We start from the raw sequence: 13251 nt of genomic DNA on the forward strand, positions 1-13251 counted from the left end.
GTGCTCCAAGTTGGCAAGTTACGCAGGATGTTGCAGGTTATACAAGGTGTTTTGGTTTTGGGAAAGGTTTTGATCCTACGTGATGCTGGTTTTGTTTTGGGTTGCCCATATCCATCTTCTTTGTTTGGGGGTTATAGGTATAGTTTTCATTTAGTTAGGTTTGGTGATGACTGGTTCTCAGCTTGGTTTGGTTTGATTTGCTTTTTTATTTATTGCTATTCAGTACATCCTTGCCATGTTATGTTAATTGAATTTAGGTTAAGTAGCATGTTAGCTATGACAATCATGCCTTCTGCTCTAATTGCCATCTTTCTCATCATGGGTAGATGTGGTTTGGCTTTTTGGATTTTTTGGGTTGTGTCTATTTGAGTCTTATTAGTAGACTTGCAGAGAAGTTCTTATGTTATCTTCTCTCTCTTTTTTTTTCATTGTTTTGCATTCATGCTCTCTTTTTCTCAGTGGTTTAGCTCCACTTGGATTCCAATTACTATCATTTGTTTATGTTAACTTCCAGGTTCTCTTTCTTATCCCATTAAGAGTGTTTGTCATTTTGCTCTTATTTGTTGTTGTGAGTTTGATTTTTACAGTTTTATAAAGCTCAACTCTTTTTTACAGCTTCCTTTCTCAGGCTTTCGGTACCTTTTGTGACTTCTTTCTGTCGCAGCCACCTGGTGTTCCATGGCTTGGGTTGCTTTTTGCTGCTCCAATTCTAAAATTGTCATTATAGCCTATGTTATTTTCTCTCTTTTTTCCGTTGTTTTGCATTCCTACTCTCTTTTTCTTAGCAGTTTAGCTTTACTTGGATTCCAAGTACTGTTCCTAAACACAATTAATTGCTCAGTACTGGATTTGCCAAATATAGTATCAGTCACTTTCTTATAGCAATGTTATTCTCAAGTTTGTTGCTTGTAGACTACACATGTTTGAAATGAGAGATATACTTTTCAATCTTGGAAGGGATATGTTGTCATTTTGTCTTTTCCAGAGTCAGGTTCAGCTTTCCAATCTTGGGAGGGATGTGTTGTCATAGTGGCACTTTCTGTATGGTTGTTAGATCTGTTTGACTTTGTGCACTAGGATGACATTTTAGCTCACTGCTGGGTGTGCATTGGCCGGGACCAGAGCATGTCTTAGGCCTTTTCCATTTCTTATTTCTGGACCAGCACAGGATTGTAGACACAAATGACAGCTGTGGGGACCATGTGTCATTTGGTTGATTGAGCTTCTTGGGCTTTGACCTTTGTTAACGTGAAAATATATATTATTAAGCTGATAATTACTTGCAGCCACTACTGAATCTGTGTATTCAGAAATTCCAGTGATTATTTGTTTAGATGAGAAGATGTCATTTGAGGACTTCTGGCAATGAAAATATGGCCCTAGCCTAGGTGGCAGGAGCATATTAATTCCACTTTTATACTATCAATTCTTTTTCCCATATATTTTCCCTCTGGTTCATTGTATTTATGTAAGGATAAATGTTTGTTGTTGCTACGATGGCCTTCTATAATCTGCTAGCCTTAGTCACAGAATTTCTTATGTTTTCTGTGTTTTTGACCTAGTGTTTTGTATTACTTATTTGTAAATTTTTTCTCAGATTTTTCACACCCCTGAAGGAATGCTTTCTAGTGAGCAAGGGGTTTATGTTGCAGAATCTGTTGCTTCTAAGAACACAAGACAGGCGAAGGGCCGTTTTCGGATGTACGAGGACCACAATGACACGGTAGTTAATATTCCTTTTCATTCATTTACTTTTTTGCTTCCTTTTCATGTTAAGCAGGAAATAATCTCTTATTTTCGTTTGTAACTGTGTCTCTTTTCCCAGGATGATGTCAATTCTAATCAGTTTGTGAAGAGAGAACCAACTGGTAGAGAAGCTGCTGGTATGGGTAGAAAGGATATTGGGAAGTCAACGAAGAAAGCTGGCATGTTATTTTGCACTTGGTAAATTAATTGATACTGGTATTGATTAAAATTATTTCCTGCTTAACATGCTTTCGTTTCATTGTCTCTGGTTTTTGTAGATAAAGGAAAGACAACAAAAGAAGAGGCTCGTGAATTATTGCTGAAGGAGGAGGCAGCTGTACGAGATAAGGTTAGAGGTATACAGGACAACCTTTCGATGATGCTGAGAGCTCTTGGGGAAATGGCCATCTCTAACCCTGTATTTGCACACAGTCAGCTACCTTCCCTGGTTTGTGTCATGCAACCTGCTTTTCTTTGTGTTACTTTTGTTGATGTATACACAAACAGGTGATATCTCACTAGCATTATGTCAGAATGTGACTGTTCTACTTCTTACTCTTTTTTATGCGAAGATAAAAATGTTTGATGCGAAGCTGCAGCATATGTTGTTATTAGTCTACAGTTCTCTTAAATGGTCACTGTGAAACTAAACTTCAACTGCCTTTCCTTTTTTTTACAATCTTCTTGAATGGTCACTGTGAAACTGAACTTCAACTTCCTTTCCTTTTGTCTACAGTTCTCTTAAATGGTCACTGTGAAACTAAACTTCAACCGCCTTTCCTTTTCTGATCCCCAATTCCTCAGCAATTAGCTTTGATCACTTTTATTGTATGAACATCTGCATGCTAGGAGATGGGAAAGAACGATATGTCAATGCTTGCTATTGTTCATTTTAAGAGCCCGCTTGCTATTTTAATTTTATGATGGTTGTTCGGAAACAATATTTTTCATGTTAGAGAATTTCTTCCATGGTGGTCCTAATCTATTTCTCATATGAGTTCTGATTCTCTCTCTTAGATATGGTGATTTAAAGTATTTTTCAGTGCTTGTATTGTTTAGGGTTTTTGTTCTTCTTATACTTTAAGCTCCTCTATGTGGTCCTAGTCCTCTTCTTTTGTGCATGTTATCAGGTTAGGTTTGTTGACCCTTTGCTACAGTCACCTATAGTGAGTGACGTGGCCTATGAGACCTTGGTGAAGCTATCAAGATGTACAGCCGCACCTTTGCCATTGGGCTCTTGACATTGCTACTACTCTACGCCTTATTGTGACCAAGGATGTCAGTGTTTTCTTGGATCTTATTCCAATAGCTGGTGACAGGGAAGCCAATGAGAGCCCTTCCTTGGGTCTTTTTGAGAGAATAATTAATGGCTTGGATATTTGGGATCGCTATGGACATGACTTTGGGACCAATTATTCTGGACTTTTCAAAGCACTTTCTCATATTGATTACAATGTGCGGTTGGCTGCTGCAGAGGCATTAGCTGCTGCTTTGGATGAAAATCCAGATACTATACAAGTTAGTGTGACAAAATTACGATTCTTCTTCTGTGTGCTGTTTTCTTATTTTTTTTTAATGATCTCCTCAGGAATCTCTTTCTACTTTATTTTCTTTATATATCCGGGATGCTGGTTTTGGTGAGGATACTGTTGATGCTGGTTGGCTGGGCAGACAAGGAATAGCACTGGCTTTACATTCTGCTGCTGATGTTCTAAGAACAAAAGACCTCCCTGTTGTTATGACATTCCTCATATCACGAGCATTGGTAAGATTTGCTTTGCCATTTTGCTTCAATTAAGTTGGCTCATTGTTAAGAAATAATTACTTCCCCAAATTATCACATCCATTTATGGAGACCAGGTAGCTACAGTCATTTAATCAAAGTACTACTTAATATTACTCTGATGCTTAAAGAGCTTTTCATTGCAGTTATTGTCTAACCCAGAAAATACTGCTGTTACCAATGGAGTACTGATCTGCTATGTTTCTTAGTAGGTTAAGATTTCCATATCTATCTATTCATTAATTAGAAGAAAGCTATATTATTTTTTCTTAAAGCGTATTTTTGGACTCTTCTATTGCATTTTTTCCTCATATCAAGGAGAATCATCATTTTCATTTCATCATTTTGTTTGGTATGTACGATCCTGTATGCCTTGAAGTGTTTGTCATCTTAGCTATAAATTGGTCTGAATAAATCAGTGTCTCTGTTTTTTTTAACCCTTTTATGTTGTAGGGTGACCTTAATGCAGATGTTCGAGGAAGAATGATCAATGCTGGCATCATAATTATTGATAAGCATGGAAGAGACAATGTTTCCTTGTTGTTTCCAATCTTTGAGAACTACCTGAACAAGAAGGTCAGTCTTCATTTAAATCATAACATGTTTGACCTTTTTTATTATGTATGAATTCTATAGATGGATAGACTCTGATGTAATGATTAAAGATTATTTAACCTTTTATATTTGTCCCTCTCATATAATTTCTTGTGCTTAGGCATCAGCTGAGGAAAAATATGATTTGGTTCGTGAGGGTGTTGTTATTTTTACTGGAGCCTTGGCAAAACACTTGGCTAAGGTCTGATTTTATGTGCCAGTTTTCCTTTCATAGCAAATTCATCAAGCTTTTTTTCTTGTTTGGTTTTAACATCTGTAGTTTCTTGCAGGATGATCCCAAAGTCCATGCAGTGGTGGAGAAGTTGTTGGATGTTTTGAATACTCCATCAGAGGCTGTTCAGCGGGCAGTTTCGTTTTGCTTATCTCCACTAATGCAGTCAAAGAAAGTATGAAGCAATTTTTGCCTAAAATTAAAATCTAAGTCTCATAACGATGCATTTAGTTATTGTAATTTATTGATGCTCGTGTCCTTTTCTAATTCTTCCATCTCCAAATAAAAAAAAAAAGAACTAGAGGCAGTATATTTCTGAAGTTTCATGTTGTTATGTTTGGGTTTACAAGCTGTCCTAACATCTCTTTTTCTTGCATCAGGATGATGCACCTGCTCTTGTTTCTAGGTTATTGGATCAACTTATGAATAGTGAAAAATTTGGGGAACGCCGAGGAGCAGCTTTTGGACTTGCTGGAGTGGTCAAGGGTATGGAATATCTTGCTAGAAGAAGTATGGAATTACTGCTGCAATAAGGGAAAGTCTTGCAGATAGGTATATTCACACTCTGGTTGGTTTTAGTTTTATTAAAATGTTATATTCCTCTGATTCTGGTCATTTTCTTTAATCATATTTGGCAATATTAGTAGTTCCTCAAGTTAAAAATTTTCTGATCCTTCTTTTATTGTTGGTGGACATGAACAATGATTGGTTGTCAAGAATAAAATTGTTTTCCAATAGGGTTCTTGTTCATTTAGTTGTTATAGTGTGGGTGGAGGGGATCCCTGTCTGCCAAGCCAAAGCCAAATAGCGCTTCTTACTGTAGTTATTCACCTTTGTATTTTTTAATTTTGGTCTTTGACGAGCTTGTGTTTCTTTCAAACTACAGGAGTTGAGTAAAACATCGTGAAGGAGCTCAACTGGCTTTTGAGTGCTTTTGTGAAACACTTGGAAAACTGTTTGAACCGTTTGTATAAACAATTGTAGCCTAAAGACTGCAATGTTGTCTGTGCAGATTTCTTTGTGTGATTAATGCATCTATTTTTCCTGTTTTTATCCAGGTATGTGATTCAAATGTTGCCGTTACTTTTGGTTTCTTTCTGTGACCAAGTTGTAGCAGTTCGTGAAGCTGCTGAATGTGCTGCTCGTTCAATGATGTCTCAACTCAGTGCGCAGGGGCTGAAGCTTGTGCTTCCATCGATTCTAAAGGTGCCTTTTGTGGATTTAATCGTTACATATTCTGCACATTTGTTTGATAAGATACAATAATTGAACCGGTCATATAGTTCTTCTAAATCTTGAGGGACCATACTATGGATAGAGACTCGGTTTTTATTCTGTCTTAGCGATAAATTTTCTGTATTAAAAGTTGATAATTTAACTAGTAATCATGTAATGATTTTAGTTAGGTCTCATTATACTGCACTCTTATGCTTGATCAGTACGGATACTTCAGTTGGATAATAAAATTCTTTTATTTCCCTGGATGGTGGACATTTATGATCTGTTAGCTGTGTTCTGAATTGAATCAAATAGCTTGTTATACTAGCTAGTTGACTAAGATAAATACAACAGACATTGACAAGCAGAGGTGAAAGTGAACTATGTTGCTTGCCATTATTGTGCTTGTGCCTTGTTTTACTGTCTTTGATTTTTTTCTACAGATAGAATGAATGTCACAGTGAGGATGATTCTTTATTAGTATTGTTATTTGTGTTGTTGACATAGTGTTTTGTAATATTATAATTTTTTCTCCTTTTGTTTATTTGTCCTGCTGTGTCTTACTATTTGGATTATGTTGCACTGCTTTCAGAGTGCTTGACTGATCAAATTGTTGCCTGTACATTTTTAAACTCAGGGTCTTGAGGATAAAAGCCTGGCGGACAAAGCAAAGCAGTGTACAACTACTAGGTGCTATGGCATACTGTGCTCCTCAACAATTGTCTCAATGCCTTCCTACTATCGTGCCCAAACTGACGGAGGTTTATAGTTGCATGCGCAAGCCTTGTTGCTTAGCCTTCTTTAAATAAACAAAAATTCTTGACCTTGGAATTTTGTTTCCAAATTTAGGTTTTAACTGATACACATCCCAAAGTCCAGTCAGCAGGACAAATGGCACTCCAGCAGGTTATATATATATATTATATATATATATATATATATATATATATATTATTTCTTGTGATTTATTGTTCACAATGTGCTCTTCATGCATAGTGGTTCATGACTAACTGTCCATAATGTCATCCCAGGTCAGGAGTGTGATAAAGAATCCAGAAATATCTTCTCTTGTCCCTACGCTTCTCATAGGCCTAACATACCCCAATGAGTATACAAAATATTCTCTTGATATTCTCCTCCAGGTAAAAGGTTTATGGATGAACATTTGTTTAGTTTATCAGTTTTATTTTAATCTGTTTTCTTGCAGCCAACTTTCATTAATTCAATTGATGCCCCATCACTTGCACTATTGGTACCTATAGTTCATAGGGGTCTTAGGGAGAGGAGTGCTGAAACTAATAGTTGGAAACATGTGTTCATTGGTTACAGAACCGAAGGATATGATTCCTTACATTGGGTTGCTTCTTCCTGAAGTTAAAAAGGTATCGTTATCACTGGAGTTGTGTACATATTTTGTATACCATTTGTCCTCTATGATTAAGTTTTGATTTTGGATAAGAACAGGTTCTTGTGGATGCAATTCCTGAAGTTCGGTCTCGGGCAGCAAGGGCCATTGGATCTCTTATAAGAGGAATGGGCGAGGAAAACTTCCCTGATCTTGTTCCTTGGATGTTTGACTCTCTTAAAACTGATAATAGTAATGTTGAGCGTTCTGGAGCTGCTCAAGGCTTGAGTGAGGTATTATTGGTTACTCTAACTTTCTAGTTGACTACTGAACCACTTTTTCACTTAATTAAGCAGCTCATTATATACATAAGGTTTCTTCAAGTCTTCTGCAATTAATATGACAATAGCACAGCTATTACGTCTATTGTGTTTAGACGAAGGCAATTAATCTGAAAATGAATACTTGTTATGATTATGATGTGATACTTCCTGAAGAAAACACTAGTTTTCAGAATTTGCAGACTTCTTTTAATCGGGTATACTTAAGTTCGGGGCTTTTGTTTATCTATCTCCAGGTTCTATCTGCACTTGGCACAGGATACTTTGAACATGTACTGCCTGATATTATCCGAAACTGTTCTCATCAAAAGGCATCTATGCGTGATGGATATTTAACACTTTTCAAGGTGAACTAATTCGCGCCAGCTAATATTCTCATAAAAAATGTGTCCAATAAAGTTTTTCCCCACCCAAACTACTTTGGATTTTGCTTATGACCCTTCTCTGATTATGTCCTTTCTATGCTAATTTATTTGCAGTATCTGCCAAGATCTTTAGGTGTTCAATTCCAGAATTATTTGCAGCAGGTGTTGCCTGCAACTTTAGATGGTAGGTTCAGAAATTTTGAAGGATATTTGTAGTTTTGGTTGCTTAGATTGTTCAATTCCTTTTTTAAATATAAATGTTCTTTGTGGATTTTTTTTTTCCAGTACTGGTAGTAGTAGAACAACCCAGCTTATAATAAAGTGGCTGGTTTGCTCGTACAGGTCTTGCGGATGAGAATGAATCTGTTCGTGATGCAGCATTGGGTGCTGACCATGTCCTGGTGGAGCACTATGCAACAATGTATGCATTCTTAGTCTTGCCATGTTTCTTTGTATTTTCTTGGCGCTGGATTGAAATTTACTTTAGTTCCTACATGTTTGGACTGAAATTTCTTGAAGTTCCTGCCATAAAATCACTTTAGAATTTCTGACTGGGGCCAAAACATGTTGCTATTTCGTGGGCATTTTAAATTTTATTTCCAAGAAACTTGAAATTATTCTGATTTCATGAAAGTCACATGCAGTCTGTGATAGCTGTCTGTCTTAAGAATGTTTTGCATATTCGTGTGATCTGTAATCTTTGTTGGATGTGTGCTATTTTATATTATTATGTTCCTTTTCAACCTTAGGTCCTTGCCTCTTCTCTTTCCTGCTGTTGAAGATGGTATTTTCAATGATAATTGGTGCATCCGGCAAAGCTCAGTGGAATTGTTACGAGATCTCTTGTTTAAGGTTCATACTACTTCACCTCTTTCCAGTTCTCCATTTTGCAAGTTCCTTTTGTTAGCCTTTTGAGATTGCCTTTTTTCCATATCCAGGTAGCTGGGACTTCTGGAAAAAGCGATGAAGGTTCTAGTACTGAAGCACATGGACGTGCTATTATTGAGGTTTTAGGAAGAGATAAGCGTAATGAAATTCTTGCTGCATTATACATGGTCCGGACTGATGTGAATTTATCTGTGCGTCAGGTAGTGGCACATTTTCATCTCTCTTTCTCTCTTTTATGTCATTTGCTTTTTATATGTGTTTTATGCATTTATGTAAACTGAATATTCATGTCCCTCTGTTCAGGCTCCCTTACATGTTTGGAAAAGGATAGTAGCCAATACTCCTAAGACTCTCAAGGAAATAATGCCAGTTTTAATGAATACTTTAATATCTTCTCTGGCATCGTCATCTTCTGAAAGGCGGCAGGTCTGTGCTTCTTTTATTTTCAGATTGTTGTTTCTTGATTCCTTTTTTTTTTTTTTCCAGTATTTATTTGGTAAAAAAATCGTTTTTATTTTTATTTTTAATGTAGGTTGCTGCACGAGCATTGGGTGAACTTGTTCGAAAGCTCGGTGAAAGAGATGCTTCCTTTGATCATCCCAATCCTATCCCAGGTGCTAAAGGATCCTAATGCTGGCAGAAGACAAGTAAAATTTTTATCTGTAGCTGCAGTAATTTGTCCACTTTCTCTCTTAAAACTCCCCTCCCTATCAATACTTTATAGTAGACTAAACCCAACAGGCAGATACAAGGCTTCTTGTGCTTCTAACTTGCAGAGGGATCTTGATCATCAAGTTTCAATCCATTAACCATATGCATGTAAACCATGCATGCACTGAAATCACCATTTGGTCTACCCCGTCTCCTCATCTCTCAATATGATATGCAGACATTAATCAAGGAATTTTTTTCTTTTTTTTTCTTGTCAAAGTTGATAGAAAACATTATTCAAGGATTTTGGTAGCAAGAAAAATAGAAGAATTGATCAATCATAAGGAAATTACAAAGGTTACTTTTTGGTTATTTGTCATGTAATTCTCATATGGCTTGGAATTACAGGGTGTATGCATTGGTCTGAGTGAAGTGATGGCAAGTGCTGTGAAGAGTCAATTATTGATTTTTATGGATGAACTCATCCCTACATAGGTTAGTTCAGTATTTCTAGTAATTTTCTAAATCTATCGAAAGTATGATAAATTTTGATGTTAACATATGTTACAACATGCCTGAGGTGCGTGAGTCTGCAGGCCATTCAGCACTTTGTACAAGGTACATCATTTCTATCTTCTGGGTTTTGTTTTAAGTTCTTGTTTAGATATTAACTTAGGCTCTTAAATTGTCTCTTTATTCAGAGTGCTGGAATGCAAGCAATTGATGAAATTGTTCCAACATTGCTGCATGCTCTGGAGGATGATGAAATTGTTCCACCCTAAAATGCTTGTTGATTTACTAGCAATTAATGATATGGTTTCGGAAGTGTATTGTTATTGCCTCAATTCTTCCATTGGGTGGTTTATTACTAGTGTCAGTTTTCCTGTTTTCATGAAGTTGTTTTTATCCTATTATATATATATACGTGTGTGTGTCTTATGATCCTGTCAGTTATATACATTTGGTTGTTTAGTTGACTACTGGGTTAGAAAAAGAATTGATCATAGTTATTTGTGCCTCTTGTCTCATTTCTGATGATTCTCTGATATCTTATGACATTTTAGGGTCTGACAAGTGGCTCTGCTGAATTAAGAGAGCAGGCAGCACTGGGTCTTGGGGAGCTTATTGAAGTGACTAGTGAAAAAGCATTGAAGGATTTTGTCATTCCAATCACTGGGTATGGACCATATACATTTTACGAAATCTAGTTTATACTAAATGTTAATATATCTGAAAAATGTTAGTACAAGTTTTGACTTCTAGAATTAATGTACCATAAAGTACTGTGGTGGTTAACAATGTGTCATCCGTCTTTGGGAAATCTTGCTTTTGTGAATTATACTTTTGTGGCTTCTATAAATCAACTGATTATGTGTGTAGTTAGGGTTGAGTGATATGTAACATCAACACATCTTGTCATTGGCTGCTCCTAACTTTTTTGAACAACTCCGGATTTGGATCATTTTTTTTTGTTTTCTTTTTCATGAATGGGAAATTCCTTCATTTTTTTTCTTAGCAAGGATAATTTTACTGTAAAATCACATTTTTGCTAGTTTCACGCAATCAATTTATTCTTTTAGAAACACAAGAATGTGCCCCTAAAATAATGGTCTGTACAAAGAAATGGGTATTGAATATATGGCATGTCTTCAATCTTTTTGAGCTCACCTTGTAACTATTTCAGATTATGTGTATCATTTATCTGTAGGTGCTGTTAGTTTAATGGTCTTCATTAAACTGTATGCTTGTTGTAAGAGCTCATAATGACCACATAAATTTTGAATTTCCTTTTTGCTCCTTTTTTTAACGTTCCCAAGTGCTTGGGGTGCTTATTGCTTTTTGATGCCTTGATTTAATAGTTTTTAATAGTTCTCTTGTTAATAAAAAGATTATTTTCCCATTAGCTGAAGTTTCCTAGGTGTGTACCTACTATAATGATGTATTTGTTTTATAATTGCAGGCCTCTTATCCGGATCATAGGCGACCGATTTCCTTGGCAGGTGAAGAGTGCCATCTTGTCTATATTGAGCATCTTAATACGGAAGGGTGGGATGTCCTTGAGGCCTTTTCTTCCTCAACTTCAAACAACATTTATCAAGTGCTTACAAGATAGTACAAGGTTTGTTTGTACATTAAAAGCTCATTTGTCAAACTATTGTTGAATTGTTTCATAAATTATTTGTGGGTCTATTGGAAAATTTTTTCCTTTCACATATATACATCCTTTATGCATGTCTTTTTACTTTGGCTTATTTATGGTTTGTGAGTTCCTATTTCCTGCCCATGAGATCTTGAGTGAAATGCAGGACTGTTCGTACAAGTGCTGCTTTTTCTCTTGGAAAGCTTAGTGCACTCAGTACAAGAGTTGATCCTCCAGTCAGTGACCTCCTGTCCAGCTTGCAGGTTTGGTAGCCATTATGCATTTTTTCCCCTTCACTGATCTTTGTTATGATCATGACATCACTTTTATTGTGTTGCTCAGGCATCAGATGCTGGTGTTCGGGAGGCAATTCTCACAGCTTTAAAAGGTGTCCTTAAGCATGCTGGGAAAAGTGTGAGCGATCCTATTAGAGTTCGTGTTTTCAGTCAACTCAAGGATTTAATTCATCATGATGATGACCAAGTCCGAATATCTGCTGCCAGCATATTGGGTATCACTTCACCGGTGGGTTTAGGTATTCTGACTTCTGAGTATCTTGGTTTTGCAAATATATGTTTTCATTTTAACTGATAGAAATGTTGAATCTCTTGACATATTTGAAACTCTGGCTTAGACCTGATGTTTGTTTTATTTGAATAGTGAATTACCATTAACACCACCCAAGCCTGACACTACTAGGCTTGCTGTCGGGGACAGTGCCTAGGGCTCTGAAAATAAGCCACAGCAGTCTAGTGTTGTAGCTGTTCAGGTTTGGGCCTGTCAGTGTGCTGCAGTCAAGGAGTAGAAAAGATGGAAACAAGAATACTCAAAGGCAGTTGGTTTTCAATTACAAAATGATGTAAAATTGCATGATAAACATGCTAGAGGTTATTTTAAAGTTGTTAGCTCTAAAGTGACCATATCACTCCTGCCATAGTTTTCATACCAACAAGAAGTTACTAGAATTAGGATATAGTAGTGGTGCTACATGCTGGCTGATCTCTGGACTCAAGATTGTTTTTTTAAATAACCCTGTGGTAAGAAGCTGAAGCTGTATCTAGGCAGAACACCATGTTGTTCGCACCTTTCTTTGCTCTTGATGGACCTTCCTTGTTTATTGCTACCAACCTCTTCCATTAAAATTTGCAATTTCTTCTACGTTTTCTCATAGTTTCAAATGACATTGCAGTACATGGAAGAGCATCAACTGGATGATCTGCTTGAACTACTCTCAAATTTGGCATCTTCTCCTGGCTGGGTGTCCAGGCACGGCTCAGTACTCACCATCCTCTGTTGTTACATCCCAAATGTTTCCATCTATCATACACTGCCTTAAAGATGCCTTGAAAGATGAGAAGGTATTGCAGTTCTAACAGTTGTAATTTTATGCGTTTGTATTGTACCAGTTACTGAATGTGCTCTTCTGCAAATTAGTTTCCTCTTCGTGAAACTTCAACAAAGGCATTGGGAAGGCTTATTGACGCGGGACAACAAAGAAAAAGAATTAAAGCAAGAAAAGAAAGAAGCTTTAGGGAAAGAAAGAAGTTAGAGAAGAAAGAAAGAAGCTTGAGAAGAGAAAGAGAGGGGGATTGGATGGATGCAAAACTTGCAAATTTTCATTAATCATCAAAAGTCCCTTAACATTTAGAGAAGTAGGGTATTTATACTAAAACCCTAACTTGAATAAGCAATTGGCTTATGGCCCATTAAATAAAAATATCCAACATTAATTAAATCAAGCCCACAAATAAAGCCAAATTAATAAAACTCAACTGAAAGTCCATATAAATTAAAACCCAAAAACATAAGTTAAAGCCCGATTTCTCAATGGTTTGGACTATCCTCCATCGTCTATGATCGTACGCGCATGCATAAATAATGTTTCCGGTTCGGTGTCCCCATCAATTCTCCCGGGGTTGGAAGAACTCGACCCCGTCGAGTATAGGTC

At 36.6% G+C, this 13251-nt stretch overlaps 1 pseudogene; it reads left to right on the plus strand.

Moving 5' to 3' along the window:
* Window positions 1–411: 411 nt before the first annotated feature.
* On the plus strand, window positions 412–12950 carry LOC118049860 (protein ILITYHIA-like; annotated as a pseudogene).
* Window positions 12951–13251: the final 301 nt, after the last annotated feature.

This window comes from Populus alba, chromosome 16, assembly GCF_005239225.2.
Source record: "Populus alba chromosome 16, ASM523922v2, whole genome shotgun sequence".
Classification (NCBI taxonomy): domain Eukaryota; kingdom Viridiplantae; phylum Streptophyta; class Magnoliopsida; order Malpighiales; family Salicaceae; genus Populus; species Populus alba.